Source organism: Manacus candei, unplaced genomic scaffold (genome assembly GCF_025592945.1).
Source record: "Manacus candei isolate 608988 ecotype Guabito, Panama unplaced genomic scaffold, ASM2559294v1 h1tg000063l, whole genome shotgun sequence".
NCBI lineage: Eukaryota > Metazoa > Chordata > Aves > Passeriformes > Pipridae > Manacus > Manacus candei.
Genome location: NW_026138111.1, coordinates 6,601,872 through 6,618,508, shown reverse-complemented (window position 1 = coordinate 6,618,508; position 16,637 = coordinate 6,601,872). Strand labels below are relative to the sequence as shown.

General features: G+C 36.0%; 1 long non-coding RNA gene across 1 annotated transcript in view; it reads left to right on the top strand.

Annotated features, from left to right (window-relative positions):
- LOC127478907 (uncharacterized) overlaps positions 1-10,946 on the top strand; it is a 120,177-nt gene extending 109,231 nt beyond the window's left edge. The window contains exon 3 of the long non-coding RNA XR_007907401.1: positions 9,910-10,946. This is a non-coding gene — a long non-coding RNA (uncharacterized LOC127478907). The remainder of the gene's footprint in view (positions 1-9,909) is intronic.
- The last annotated feature ends 5,691 nt before the right edge of the window (positions 10,947-16,637 follow it).

Sequence of the window (16,637 nt, the reverse complement as noted above, 5' to 3'; positions counted from 1 at the left end):
AGAGAAAATTATCTTGCTATTCTAAGGTTAAAGCATCTGCTTCACATGAACTCATTTAATTAATTTTTCTCTTTTTTTCATTGGTGGAAATAAAAGACTGTAAATTAGTAAACTGGTAAAAAAAATTATATTCTGACTCTTGTTCTTAGAGTTAATTCTTGCATTTTCATTTCTACCACTATATTTTCTTTATAAAAATGCTGAACACTTTATTTTGAGTCAAAAAATACACCTTAATCTTTTGTTACAAATACATCTATGCATAAACAAACCACTTCTCTGTATGTAGAGAAAAGCTTTCCTCACCAAAACAAAATAGATGGAAACAGTTATTTTTTTTTTTCGATTGCAGCAACCCTTATGTAACTTTTAAAGTTCCAAGTTCAAAACAGAAAATTAATTCTTTTCCCAGCCCTAATTATGACCACCCTCCCCAAACAATAACCCCCCCCACATTATTCTGAATATGTTTCTATCGTCTTTATGCTTGCAATTTTAATATAATTATTAGTAGGAATATGAATTCAAAAGTTTATTCATATGAGAAATGTATTTTCATGGTCCTCAAAATGACCTGAAGGGTTTCTGTCAGAAAATTGGTAAAAAAGCCTCACTACAGGTCTAGTTATGTATTCATACACAGTAGTACTTTACAGCATCAATGGGGTTATTACACAGGATTGTACTACACTTCAAGTAATTTAGTAAGATTTTTCTTCTCTTCTTGTACCCTCTGGTGTTTAAATATAAATCAAAACCAAAACTGAGTGTCTTGTCTACTATAACGTGTTTTAGCTTAATTGTAGAAAACAGTGATTTGCAGAACTGATCTTCTAACACTTGACGTTACTTATGCAATAATAGAAAATCTATTACATGAAGATGTGACAATGTTCCTGTTTACAGGAAGACTAATTAATGGTTTCCTAGTTAGCCATCCTAAAAGACCAAGAGTGTTACTGGTACCAATCTATCTTGTCTAGGACTAGCTCAAGTCCCTGCGTGGTGGGATAGTCCCACCCTGACCAGACCCAAGATCCAATCAAGCTATTAATCAAGCTAGCATGCAAGATCAACTGCTGGAGCCAGGGTGTTGTCCTGGTGTTAACTATGCTAAAAACGTCCCGGTTCATCAAACTTTGAATATGCACCCTGCTTTTTGAAGTCTGATTTGACATATAAGCTGATAGCTGGCCTGTAAAGGTGTGACTAGCAGTCAATCACTTTATACTATAAAAAGTCCAGTCCCCCCTCATGCAGTCAGGTTCTTCGACATAACCCTTCTTGGAGTGTCTGTGTGGAGATTCCTCCCTTGGCTGGGGATGCCCCCAAGGTTACTTCTTGAGTTTGAGAGAAAGGGATCTCCCCATGAGCATTGGTATGGGTGAGTTACATCATATCTCTATTTAATAATTATTTCTTTTTGCTCACTTTAATAAAATTGCTTCAATAATTGCTTTGTTACAGTGCACTATACTACTTTATGCTATATTATACTCTACTAGTAGATTTGCAGTGTTTATATTGTTTTAATGTTTATGTTGTGTAGTAAATAGTTTGATTAAGGTTTTTGTCTGATCATTTGTATAAAATAAATATCCATTTTATATAAATATTCTCATTTTACCATCAGAGTGTTTAATACCTCTATAATTCCTGTAAATTTAAACTTTTAACACAGTCTGAGGCTAAAATAGGATTCAGCTGCACCTAAACCCTTCCCTGAGAAGGAGTTTAGAAAACAAGGAAGTCCTTCCTGCACCTCAAGACTCACTGGCAAGGCTTTGCTTTTTAAAACTTTGTCTAAGCCTTCCATTCTCCTGTATCACTTTGTTGTGTTAATTAACTAGATCCATATTGTATTATTCCATGATTAAACTGTTCGGTTGGATATTCTGTTTCATCAGCCATAATGGATTACAGGTTATGAGCAGGTGGAATTTCTTTTACCAGACTTCAGTGTCCAGGGCTCAATTAATGAATTTGTATTTTTAAAAATTTGACCCCAAGCCATAAAGAGAAATACAGGAAATTCAATCAAATCTCCAGTAATAGAATAATCCTGGTGGGCAGTTAAGCACCACACAGTCACTCACTAAGTCTCCTTCCCGATGAAAAGGCTGAATCAGATGTGATAAAATCAACTCTTCTCTAAAGGAGAAAGGATTTGAATTTTGACAAGATGCTAGAACTAACAGAACTTCTAAAAATGTTTGTCTTTATTCAGAGACACTTCTTAATTCAGTCACCACTATGAACTCCAAATATAAGCATAAAAGTTTAAAAAATATTTAGTAAAATATATAAGAACTTGTAAGTGAATTGTAAAAAAAAAAATAGAGGATCATATAATCATAGAAAGGCTGAATTGCTTTTTTCATCTTTGGTCATAATGAGAAAAATAAAAGCAAGTGATTACAAGAAAGACTATCTACTTTAGGACACATAAAGTAACCCTTTCTGGTTTATTTGGTTGTTGGTTTTTTTTTGGGGGGGGGGCTGTAGTTTTTTTTGGTTTGGTTTGCTTTGCTTCGCTTTCTTTGTTGTTTTTTTCTTCACCCTAATTTTGCTTTTCTTCATATGATTTCCTAAATTAGCAACAGTTTCATTTCCATTGTGGTAAGAAGTTACTACCTGTAATTCCTGAATGGCAGTGTTTCTATCACTCCCTACAGTGAAGGAGTGGAGTTGTTTATATCAGTTAAATGTAGTTAGTAATCCCCTGATTAGCATAAATACACACAACCAGAAATTACAGCCTTCTTTCACTGTATTGAAGGTTCTGCACTGCTGTCAACTCAAATAAACTGCTAAATCCTGCCTCTAACCATTTTTATCTTCTATCTATCCAAGTGAACTGCAGTCCACTCTTTGACAAGTGTGGTACAAAAGGTGCTGTGGTGCTTGCTTGCAAGAAGACGAGCAAATAGATTGCTCTTTACGGTGTGTGTTCAGATAGTCAATGCTGACTTGTAGCTATGCTAACAAGATAAGGTGACAAATTTTTAAAAGATATTAAAAGTAGTAGCAAATGAATATTGTTAAAAGATGTTAAAAGTAGTAGTAAGAGAAGATAATAGAAAGAGCAGTCAGCAGATTTGCTGACTAAGAAATTACCATATTATCATATTATAAATGACAAAGAAGTTTACAAAGTCAGAAAAAAAAAAGATTTGATGGAGAAAGAATAAATACAGGAGGGTTTTTCTTTTTTTGGAGGGGATGAAAATGGCAAAGGAAAAGGACCTGGGATAAGGAAAAATATGTAAGAGGCAACACAGGTGGAAGAAAACTGTAATCGGTGTTGTGCAGATTCTTGCTGAGCATCCCTGTGCCTGATCACTGCAGAAGAACAAACGTGCCGCTCTCACCATATGGGGACCCGATCTAGGGGAGATTTGGAGTTCTTTCTCTAATGGTAATGAGATATCGCCCAGAGAGAATGTCCACATAGTCATATATATCTCTCTGTGAAAGAAATTTCACAGGAAAGGGTTAAAAGGGCAGATGGATGTTTCTCACTTGTCCTAACAGGATTGTATTGCTCAAGGTACCCTTAGTCCTTACCTGGGTGAGATTCCTTTTTTATTTTTCCCAAATGTTTCTCATTGCTGTCTCTTACATTGCAACACTGGAAATCATGAAGAATAATCATTATTACAGGTTCATTATGCACAGTGCCTTGTCAAACTTGCCAAAGATGTTTCAAAGCCTTGCAGAACTGTTTCCCATTGTCAGGGAAATAAATTTCACGGATGTGGTGTATTTTAACAGTTAATTAAGTTTTACTTTTACTCTGTGCTTCTATTTCATTAACAGAGGTGGTGAAAAGAAGTATAATGAAAAACTTCTCTTTCCTAAATCCAGACAATACCTAGTTCTCAAAAGTGCATCTGTACCAGTAGCTGAATCCAGTTAGTAAGAATAAGACAGAATAAAATAATATTCTTTTTAATAAAAAATCCTCTAAAATATATTTCATTTATTAAGATTATGTCTAACAGCAGCCTGTGGTTATTCCTCCACAGCAACTTAAGCAAAAGATATCTGAGTTCTAGGGCATGTTGTCTGTCAGCCCTCAAATGAATTTTCCAGCTTTTTTCACTACCTATGCATAGCCTGGCATTTGTGAGTGTCTGTGTGGTCACGCATTGAGGTAGATGTTGTGACTTCTGGATCAGGTAATTCTCTCAGGTCTGGAGAAGCTGATCAACCCTACCTGAACCACATGTGGGGTTCTACACTGTCAAGTTTTAGGATGGGATATCTCCTGTAAATGTAACCTAAACTACAGTAGAAACTCTTTGACTTTATTTTGGTATTTTAAACACTCGATTCTGCAGTCAAATTGGGCTTGAGAGTGAAATAACCATGTATAATCTTATCATTGGGCAGATGCTTAATGATAACAAATACTCATGTAAATTCACTTGAAACCTAACGTTCATATTCCATTTTTAAAAATGTGAAACTACTACTTTGAACTTACATTTAGTGACTATAATTTGCATGAGGAAAATTAATACATTTTTTTAAATAGACAAAATAGGAAAAGTGGAAATCTTTGCATTCCTTGATCCTTTTTTTCCCAAACAATCTTATTTTAAAATCACAGCTTTTAATTTATTATTAATGGATATTCAGAGAACTTATTTCAATCTATTTCTTCTTGACCAAAATCCAGAAAATAAAAAATAATCTCTAACACGTTTTTCATTTAAGAGATGGGAAAATATTAAAAATGCTCAGTAAATAACATAATAAAAATAATAATCTTAATAATAATAATAATAATAATAATAATAATAATAATAATATCTTACCTGAAATAAATAATGAATTAGTAAAAAAGGCATATATCACACCTTTATAAGTATGTGCATGGGTACACTCATGAAAGGATTGATTTGAATAAGTCTAACTATTAGTTAATGGGGTCAGGTAAAGGAGAAGGAAATTTGAAACGGTAGGTTAAATCAGAAAGCTAAATATTTGTTCTCTCATCTTTGTCTTCTCTTTTGTTTTACAATTAACCATTTCTGTTATACTTCATGATAATATTAATATGTCTGGTATTCACTTGCAGTCTTGTAAATTTACTATTTGGGAGTTCAGAATTAGGTACCTTGAAGTGATGTGAATATAAACGCTTGACCTCCCTACTGCATTCCATCTAATCTGTTCAATCTTCCTTTTTCAATGTTGTTTCAATCTCTTTAATTTTGATTTCCCTCTCACAGTCAGCTTGCCATGTTGAAGGAAGCTTGACTGGGGGATGAAGATCTTCAGAAAGAATTCACATGGATCCTGTTGTTAGGAAACCACTTTCTTTTGTTTACAGTACATTTATTTGGAATTGTCACACCAGCATCGGCACAGCTGCAGATGACATAGTGATGTCAAGAAAGATGGCAAAAACAATAGACTTAAAAAGTAAAAACTGATAATATTAGAATTCTCCCTTAGCCTAGCTATGTTACAAATACCTGAGAATTGTCTATTGTCTACTAGCAGTATTGTCTACTGCTACTAAGACGGTCCTTTTTCTTATAAAGTTTAGAATATCCACCTTCAATTACTATAACAACATTTATGGGTTTAAAAAGCACAATATTTAGAACTCTTTATTATTGTTGATTTATAGACCTTATTAAATTAAATATTTTTATTAATTTGAAATAGAGACAATACTTGAATTCTCTGTTGGATTTTCAATGTGTTTCATCCTATTGACAAGTTTAGTAATCAATGATTTAGGTTTATCTTCACTGTAAAAAAAAATAGTAACTGTAAATGGTAGCCCCTGCTCTAAAGAGCTCATGGCAACTAGACAGGTTAGGTGGTTTGGTTAGACAAATGACTGTGGTGGCACACAAGGTGATTGCAAAATGGACCAACCAGGCAATAGCCTCATGTTAAATAAACATGAGCTTACCATGTTTATTTAAACGACCATGAACATTGCAGTTCCTTTTTAAAATATTTAAACTATTGCAGATAGTTCCTGTGTTTAATGACATTCCATCTCTCAGTCTTTTAAAATATTACAGTAATCCAAAATCTATCTAAAATGTCATATCACCCATTGTTATAGGTTATAAATCTGAGAGAGGAATTTTTCCTTTCCCTGCTTCCCTGTAAAAGAAATAGAGTTTCGAATAGGGAAGGGAGGTAATTAGCCTTACAAAGGAATTAGCTTGCCAGACTGCATTCCTTGCTGATGGACCATCAGAGATGCTGGGGAGAGAGGAGGGGCTGGTTCTGTTCTGAGGGGAGAGGGGCAGACGGCGGAGCTTGCTCTCGCTGGGACGGAGACAGGGACTGTATCCAGGCATTTCTGGAGGAAAAGCCTGGGAGCCAGGTTTTTTTTTTCTGGTTCTTTCGTCCTGGTGAGGCCTGACCACTGGCCCTGCACCACCACTGCCTCGTGACTCCCACCGGGACCTACTGGTTGTTTTTTATTTCTTTTCATCGGAGAGGTCTGTGCTTACTGGGAGAAGAGGGGAGAACCTTGGAACACCGTCATCTGGGAACAGTGAGTCCTGTTAGGGGGTGAACTGCTTTTCCTTACCCCTTCCTTCCACTAAGGGAAGGGTCCCCCATCTTCTTTTCGGCTCCTCCCGTGACCCAAGACCACCCCCCCGACCCCTCTCCCCATGTGGGGACCTTCAGTGATCCAACAGCGCCCCCTGCAGGCCACGGTTAGAACTGCGCTAAAGGACAGAGAAGTGTTCAGTCAGACCTATTTTTTCTAGGACTACTGTCTAGTTTTTTTGTGTTCTGTTACTGTTTTTGCCAACATACATATATCTTTTAATAAAGGGTTGTTGTTTCTTCTGTTTTTTTCCACACTCCCTCAATTAAAACCCCTTAATTTTGAATTTACAATTGCTGAGAGAGAGGAGTTTGGTCTATTTCATAACTCATCCTCTTTAGCAAACATTCCAGTCTCCTCAGACTGAGACACCCATACTTATTACTGTAATTATTACTACTACCAATAATTTATTATCTGTTATGGTGGAAATGAATTGGAGTTTGGAGTAGTCTGCTTTTATGTGGCAACATCATGTTCTAACCAGATGTGAGTTTTTGCCCAGGTAAAGAATCACACATTTCTGCTCACCTAGTTTAAAAAAGTAGAAAATGCTAATAGTCCCATCTATTTTGTTTAATCTTTTTTCTTTAATATACTTCTGGTTAGTAGTAATTAATGTCAGCAAATATAAAGCTTTTGTTAAATTCCGTTGTTTCTTTATGTAAAATATGCTGTTTAGTAACACACACACAAACACACACAGAAATTTCCCTTACAAATATAGATGAAACTGCCCAGGAAACTCGTATTAGTACATTTGTTTTTATTACAAGGTCACTTTTGTGCCCACAAATTAGGAAACTTAATTTGTTGCCTGCAGTGATATTCTTTTTGCTTCTTGTTTTGCTTTGTCTTTCTTTTCAATGAAGATTTGTTAGCTAAGTCAGATTTACAATCACTGGGAAATGTATCTGAAAGGAAACATAGAGATGTTTCGTTATTATTGTCTATCAGTTTCTCATGATTGTTGCAACCTTTCTCATTTATTTCTTCTTGGTGTTTTCTCAGCTCAGACATCTCTGTGCACAACAGTGAAGTGAATTTCAGAGCATCATCCTGAGACTGATGTGTCTCACTGACCAGCCAAAATTTTACATACTTTTTTATGCTTTTCCTTTCTTTTCTAAATACTCCTTTATACAGAAGTTAACAGTGAAGACAAAATCATCAAAAAGAAAAATAATGTAAAAGACAGCTAATGGAAGCTATCAGGATTACCTTGGCTTTCCCTCAGCTGAGGAAAATATTTTTAAAATCTTATTCCATTTTTCAGTACTTTGCAGAGTCTGTGAAGCATTTTCCCCATTTCTATTTTTCTAAGAATTCTTGAAGAATACTTGAATTCATTCTGAATCTAGAGTTTGAAAACACATTAAATTAGCTATAGGTAGGAAAAAAAAAACATTTTTACTGAGATCAAATTTGAGACTAGTCTATTCTCAGTGTAAAAGAATATAGCTAGCAAATTGGAAATGTCTAATAGTTTCAAAGTATTTAATCATAATTTAAATTTAAACACAAACTGTCATATGAAACAGATTTAAAATACTAAAAATTTTTTAAAATAAACTACTTAGAGTAAATGTTTTAGCCTTTTTGACCTGGAAAACTGATAAACAGCCAAAAACTTCAATGTTTTTTTCCAGAAAAGTGAGATACTGAGGAAGATAAAAGCATGATACTTCCTTGTAAAGAATAAGAAAATTAAAAAGTTCCCTATTAATGTACAGTACTAAATCCTGTGTAAGACCAAGAGCTATGATGAGGGAAAGGGGTATTTTGTGTGTTCCCAGGAGGTGACAGAAAGTGTTATGTAAATTGTATGAATAAAAATGAATAAGCAAAAGAGTTTTGAATCATTAGCTTACTATCTTGATGTGGAGATAAAGCTCGAGAGTGGGGGGGCTGTTATCACTCTAAAAATTTTGAACAAAATGCTGTGATTGGCTCTTTTCAACAATAATCACTGTGGTGACTTATGAGAAATGATCTCTACCATGCTTGTCTGAACAGATACAATCAGCTTTCCTGAACAGCACCATCTCCCCATTTCTGCATCTTGCCTTATGCTTTTTGCCACAAACACTTTTCAGGGATCTGTAATAGCCTTATGCAAAGTCTGTTGCTTACCCTGCCTTCATTCAGAGGGATTTGTGGAGCAGGATTTCCAGAGGAACCATTTTTCCTCAATTTTTCTGGCTCTACAGACCTCCAAAGAAGGATGTAACTCTGAGGCAGCTTACCCAGACCCACTGACAGCTCTCTCCTTGGGGCCCTGGGAAGATAAGGATAAAGTGGAACACTTTTTTGTTTATATTTCAGAACACTGATCCTTCCTGAAGCAGAATAGGAAAGGATGCTGGCAAGATTTCTGACATTAAATTAGTGAATAACTACTGCCTCAAACAAGAGTAAAGCTGTGAACTAAAAAACCATCAGAGGGAACTCATCAGCGAAAAAGTGCACCCAATTTGTTGTTGGACTGGAAGGCTCCTCTTCAAAGGGTGCTGGTCCTTGATTGTCTTTCAACAGAGACACAGTCTGTGGAATGCTCCCACAAAAGCAGCTTCAAATGAATAAGCAACAAACAGCCAAACAAGCACTGATTCATAAGTAAAAACAGACTTCAAGTGACTTCACAGAACCAATCAGAAACAGTTCATACTTCTCCAATGAAAGAATATATGAGGCAGCACACTCTAAGAATACATAGATAACAAATGAAAAAGAAATTAAAAATAAAAATATTTTGTCAGAAATAAACAATGCAGAATGTGCTGGATTAGGCTGGGATAGAGATAATTTTCTTAATAGTTGTTAGTATGGGGCTGTTTTGGATCTGAGCTGGGAATGGTGTTGATGCCACAGGGATGTTTTCGCTATTGCTGAGCAGTGCTTTCACAGGGTCAATGATTTTTCTGCCCTTCACCCCACGCCACCAGCAAGGAGGCTGGGGGTGCACGAGCCATTGGGAGGGGACACAGCCAGGGCGGCTGACCCCAACTGACTGGAGGGGTATCTCATACCATATGATGTGATCAGCAATAAAAGTTGCAGGGAAAAAGCTGAAAAGGGGTGGGATGAGGATATTTGGAGTTATGGCCTTTTGTTTTCTGAAGTCTCTATCACACATGATAGAGCCCTGCTTTCTTGGGGATGGCTCAACACATTTCTGCCCACGGGAGGCGGTGAATTAATTCCTTGTCTTGCTTTGCTGTTTTGCATGGCTTTTGTTTTACCTGTTAAACTCTCTTTATCTGAACTCGTAAGTTTTCTCACTTTTACTCTTCTGGTTCTCTCCCCATCCCTAGGCTTAGCACCTGGCTGAGATTAAATGACAACACAGAAGCAGAGAAGGAAAACCTAACTTCAATGGAAATATGATCTAGTTAACAAAAGAAGAATCTACAGAAATTTTTGAAGTCAAGATGAGAAAAGAAACTCGAGATACATATATTTAGAATATTTTTTAACATTAAATGATAAATCAAAAATAATTTCAATTTGATATACCAAATTTTCAACAAACTGTTTTTACCTGTGAATCTGCCATGTGTATCCAAGATCATGATAAAATCTAATTTACTTTCACTATACTAAATATTCAGCTGTAATTACTATGTCCCCCCCTTGTTTTGTCTCTCTTTAGGCATTTTTTAGCTACTATGCAGGCACAGTTAACTTAGTTAACACTTGACTGAGAATATTATTAAAAGTGGATTCTAGATTATTTATTTAATTTATAACCAAAATGGAACAGTTACATGAACATTCACTTATTTATTTGGTATTCCACTTTCCATAAAATGCAGGCATTCTTCTTACATGTATCCATCTAATGAATCATCTATTGACTAAAACCTGAATAACATAAAATTTAGTAGAAACTATAAAAATGCATTTCAAAGAGGTCTTGGTAAATGCAATGTTCCATTAATTATCATGTTTCTTTTTCTATAAGGGTGTACTAATTAAATCGATAGTACCATACATGCAATCTCACAGATCTTATAAAACTATGTATGACAAATATGTATGACAAACTGTGTATGACAAATATTTTTCCATGTTTGTTGTTTTCAATAATACCATAATCAAGAATGCTGGGCATCTGATTCCTGGTCTTCATTTATTGATGAGATGAGCTTTCAAAATGAAGTTTCCTTTCACAATTCTTCTTCAATATGATCCTCTGTATGCAAATCTAAATTTGCAAATTAGAAAATTGGTTATACTAATGAAACAAAATATGCATGATTGATGCATCTAATAGTCTGTCTTTGTATTGTGCTGTTATAGTTACTTTTCATTCCCATCAATAATTAAAATATAGACAATAAACCAGTCAGTGAAGAAGCAACAAATCATAGTAACATCTTGAATGTTTATCTATAGTGACACTGAAAATGAATAGTGGAGTTTTGACAGATAAGAGTTAACTTCAGAAGACCCTAAGTTATTTTTCTCATGTTTTCAGACTGCATTTCACAGAAAAACAGTTTAGGAAGCATGAAGAAAGCTAGTTTTAATGACATTTTAATATCAGACATTCTTATTTCCCACAATCATTGTTCATTAATATCTGACCCTGCAAGATGCTGAGTATATTTGGTGATAAACAAAGCCTTTTAACTGTCAGAGAATTACAAACAGAGGATAGCCACTTACAGGACTCATTCCATTTTTCACAGGATCGGGTCCTAAACGAGGTTTTCAATTCATTGGTTCCACACCAGTGCATTTTTCCATTCAACATTTATTGAGAACATTTATTCATACGGAAAATGGTTGCACCATAGGATGTCATGCAGTTATAGTAAATAGCAAATAGATTATTCAATTACTCTGTACCAGCAGAGACAGCAAAGTATGGCAAATATTAAACAAGTTATTTGTTGCATATGCTTACTTGTTAAAATTTCAGCAGCATTCTAAATCTGTTAACCTTTCTTGTGTTTCCTTCTTGCTTCCAAAAAGGTTGGCTTTCTGACAAATTTGACATGGGCATGATAAATGAGTTATACTTGTAGATGTTGATTATAAGATCTGTTTAACTTGCAGTCCACCATTCCTGTCATGCTAATAGATGGCTGGTAACATAAATAAAGACAATTCCTGTAACTGAGTAGTAAATGTTAATGATAAAGCATATCACCTGAGACACCTGCAGGCCTTGCAGCACACATCTGGTGAAGAACTATGTATGACAAAATCTATGTGATGTTTTAAGGAACATAAAATTTTATTTTCTTTAAGAAAGAAAATTTTCAAATCAATTCTGAATATACATCTTCCTTTTTTCATTGCTGTAGAAAAAATGTACAGTTATCAAAAAATTGTTAGATGGTGGTTAAATGATGTGAAACCTACAGCAAGAATTTTTTTTATTTTTTTTTTTAACTCTAGTGGGTCACTGGTCACATTGCCAAAATGTTCTCTTTATGCAGTAATAAGCAGAACTTTCCTCTGACCATACAACCATTATTTCTAGATTAAAGTATAATCCAAAAAGCAGTTACTCATGTAATTTCAATGGAGTTACTTGGTGGTTTATATTTTATTAGCTAGGGCTTTCAAACCTACAGAAGTTCATTCTCCAAAGTCTCTTTGGTGGTTTTTAACAAAGCATTTTACTAATTTGTTTAGGCAGCAAAGCTTGTAGAAGTCTCCACTGTACCTTTTTCTAAAAAAAAATTAGAATATAAGCTTTGTGGGTTGCCAACCAGTCAGGTATATGTCCAAGAGCATATCAAATAAAAATTTTAAGGTAGATATACAGCAAAATATGCACCATGGAGATAGATTTCCCCTCTTTTTAACTATCCAGAAAAGCATCAGAGATCCACTTTGAAGGAAAAGAGGCAGATTGTGTGTTATTTAATAACAGAAATGGATTGTGAAAAAGACTTAGGAGTCCCCCAGAGAATCACAAAGTTTTTAGTACTACCCATGAAACAGTCCTTGCAATAGGGACACAGTAAGTTATTCAGAGACAGCGTGTCAGTGATGCTCACTGAGAATTCATTAACATGGGACAGGTCAACAGCTCATGACAATCACGTAAGAAGCTAGAATTTCATAGAATCACAGAATACCAGGTTGGAAGGGGACTTCAATGATCATCTGGTCCAACCTTTCTTGGCAAAAACCCAGTCTAGGCAAGATAGTTCATCACCCTATTCAGCTGAATATTAAAAGTGTCCATAGTTGGGGAATTCAACATTTCTTTGGGGACATTGATTCAATGACTGTTCTCGTTGCAAAAAATTTTCCTCTTGTGTCCAGTTGGAATCTTCCCAGGATTGACTTATACCTATTATCCTTGGTCTTTGACATGTGATTACTTTTAAAAAGGGAGTCCCTATCTTCTTTGTAGCCATCCGTTGAAAATACTGCAACACTGTGATAAGGCAACCTTCCCAGTTCTCTCACCCAATTCTCATATGACAGGCTTCCCAATAGTTTGTAGATCTTCTCTGGACCCTTTGCAGCCTGTCCATATATGCTTTGTATAGCAGGGACCAAAATTGTACACAATATTCCATGTGGGACCTGACAAGTGCTGAGTAGAGTGCAATACTTTATCTGTGCTCATGATGCCCTTGTTGATGTAGCCCAGCACCCTGTTGGTTTTTTTTGCCACAACAGCATGCTGATCACTCATATGAAACTTATTGTCCACGAGGACCCCCAGGTCCCTTTCCACAGAGTTGCTTCCCAGTTGGGTGTATCCACCTGCATTATGTTTTCCTAGATGCAAGACTTTACACTTGCCCTCGTTAAACTTCCTAAGATTCTTGTTAGTCTGCTCCTCAGCCTATCTTCCTTCAGGATGGTATTGTCTCCTGAAATGCCCACTTCCCCACTCACTTTGGTATTTTCTGCAAAGTTCATCTGATCCTGTCATCCAGATCACTTATGAAGATATCAGATAGTGTTGAAAACAAAATTGATCCCTGGGGGACCCACCTTGTGACAGGTTACCAGTTTGCAACTACCCTTGATGTAGCCTGTCGGCCAGTCCCCCACCAACGCCCATCACTTACCCCACATCAACCAAGCAGGTTACTTTTTTGTAGATGGTGATTGGGTTTGTCCAGCACCATTTACACTTGGTGAATCTGTGTTGGCTTTTCCCAATCACATACTTCATCTGACTTGTGATATGTCCCAGGAGGATTCATTCCATAACCTTCTTAGAGACTGAAGTAAGACTGATAGGCTTATAATTTCCTTCTTTAAGTCTTTCTTGTAGGTGGAAGTGACATTAGCTTTCTTCCAGTCCTCTGGAGTATCTCCAGATCTCCATGACTTCTCCAAGATTATGGTGAGTGACCTCACGATTATGTCAGCCATCTCTCTGAACACACTCAGGTGGATATTTTCAGGATGCATTGATCTATAGGGGTCAAGCACCCATAGTAGTTCACATACCAACCCTTCCTTCAATGATGGTGGGTCTGTGTTTGCATCAACCTGGATATTTTTCCCAAGACCAGGGACCAATTGTGCTGGTGAAGATAGAGGTAAAGAAAGTGTTGAGAATGCATGCCTTTTCAGTGTTGTTGATGACTAATTCACTCTTCTGTTGAACACTGGGCCAATATTTTCCTTTTGTTTCAGCTTGTTCTGTACATTTCTGAAGAACAATTTCTTGTGGTTTTGGAGATCTCTGGTCCATTTTAATTGTGTCAATTTCTCGTCGATACATTTAATATTTGTATGAGGAAGCAGTTCTCTATGCATTCCAGGAACTTCCTGTATGACATTTGACTTGCTGTGCTGTTCTTCCAACAAATGTCTAGTTAGTTGAAGTCATCCATAAGAACCAGATTTCATTGACCTGAAGCTTGTTTAGGTGACCCAAATATTACTTTTTTGGCCGTATCATCTTGGTTTGGAGGTCAGTAGCAGATGCCTACTGTAAAATCCTCTTTGGAGAAAAGCCCTCTGATCTTGACCCAGAGACATTGGATAGATCTTCCATAATCCATGTAGTTGACTTCTGTTCATCCATGGTACTCCTTAACATAGAACAGAAGTCCTTCTCCCTGTCTTTCCTGTCTGTCTTCATGACAGTCTATAGCCATTTATTGCAATCCTGCAGTCATGTTAGTTGTCCCACTATGTTTAATTATTCCAATGATATCATAACTTTTTGACTGAAATGTCATAATGAAATTTCTAAGAAAGGTTTAAGGAAGGCATATCATGAGTGATAAACACAAATAATGAAGTATGCAGTGATAACAGTTCCTCTAAATGTATGTGCATATGCACATTGCTATCTGCATGAAAGTTAAGATAAGGCAAGAAAACTGACCTTTTTTCTATTTATTCATATGAAGAAAAAAAAAAGAATGACACCTAAGAAATATCAAAAGTATCTTCAGAATTTTTCTTATACATATGTCCTCATCAGCTTATGATGACTATTCTTTGGGTTATTTCTCTCTTTCTCTATGGATTAACAGTATAATCCCCAGTACATTAGTGTTGGACTGTCCTTGACTTTTCAGGAAAGGAAGATATTGTTAAAATTATCATCAGCCATTTGGAAACAAAATAATCCCAGCAGATAGTTATGTAACTTATTGAGCAGTAATTGTGCATTTCTTACCCTGAAGCATCATAAGTTAGTATCTAAAAGTGAGAGGTGGAAAAGTAAGGAGAAAGAAAGAAGAATATGGATTTGGGAATAGAGGGTGGATATGAAGGGGTGAGGAATAAAATGAAGATAGAATAGCAATTTTCAGTTCAGCTATCCCTTTTCAAACTGTCTACTAGTACAGGCACTCTTTGAAGTCAGTCCAGTCTCCTGTGTCTTTCCGATGCTGGTGGACAGATGATAGATTTGCCACTGTGCCCTCACACCAACTGAATCCAGCTGGTTCTCTTTCCAAATGACCTCCTAGCTGTGCCTATTTACTGTGTATTTCTAGTCCCTTGATGTTCCATTTATTTAGTCCTGTCATCTTCTCCTAATGTAAAGCTTGTGCTCTCCTGGCAGGGGACGTCAGCATCAAAAATCTCATTCTCTAAAGCATGAGCAGCTGAATTTGTACCACCGATGCCCTTGCAGATACAGTAAATCCATTCCATTTGTTACTCTCATTTTTTTATAATCCTGTGTGATTTGAATATCATGATTAAGTAGGAGATTTTATTAAAAATATTTATAACATGGTCAGTATCTCTGTGAGATGAAGCGTTCTGCTGGCTCTCATCACCAAACCTGTGTAGGTAGCAAAGACAAAAATGTAACCCCCCCTGAAGTCTTCATTATTCTTATAGATCAGCTCAGAATGGCTTTTTACATTCTCTTTTTTGCAAGCTTCAGAGCAGGATTTTGGGATGAAGCTTTTTGGACTATATTGTTTCAAAATCCTTTTTAAGGTACAAAATCTATTTGAAGCATTTAAGATACACTATTTGGTATTTAATTTTCCTGCTGATTTCTTCAAAGTACACACACTGTGTCCCAAATCACTGAGACTCTATTAAATGTTTTATTCTATTTTGCCACCAAATCACATTAATGTTATGCCAATTTGTTGTGAAGAATGCAGGCAGTACCTTCTGATAACCTGTGATTACTCCTGCAGAACATAATAGCAAAACAATAGTGTTTGATTCATTGTTTCCCATTTCTTTGATTTTTATAAAGGGAAGAGTCAAATGTTTTCCTACTACATCTCATTTGCCTCCATCCCATTTCTTTGATCTTTATAAAGGGAAGAGTCAAATGTTTTCCTACTACATCTCATTTGCCTCCAATTTCTTGGAGAATTTTAAAAGAAAATCTCATCTAATTAATTTTGTTGCATTTCTCAGTCCTGTTTACTATCTATATCAATGATCCTTATGAGGGAATCAAGCATACACTCAGTCAGTTTGCAGATGACACCAAGTTGTGCAGTAGCATTGATCTGCTGGGGGGTAGGAAGGCTCTGCAGAGAGATCTGGAGAGGCTGGATTAATGGGCTGAGCACAACAGTATAAGATTCAATAAGGCAAAGTGCGAAGTCCTGCACTTCGG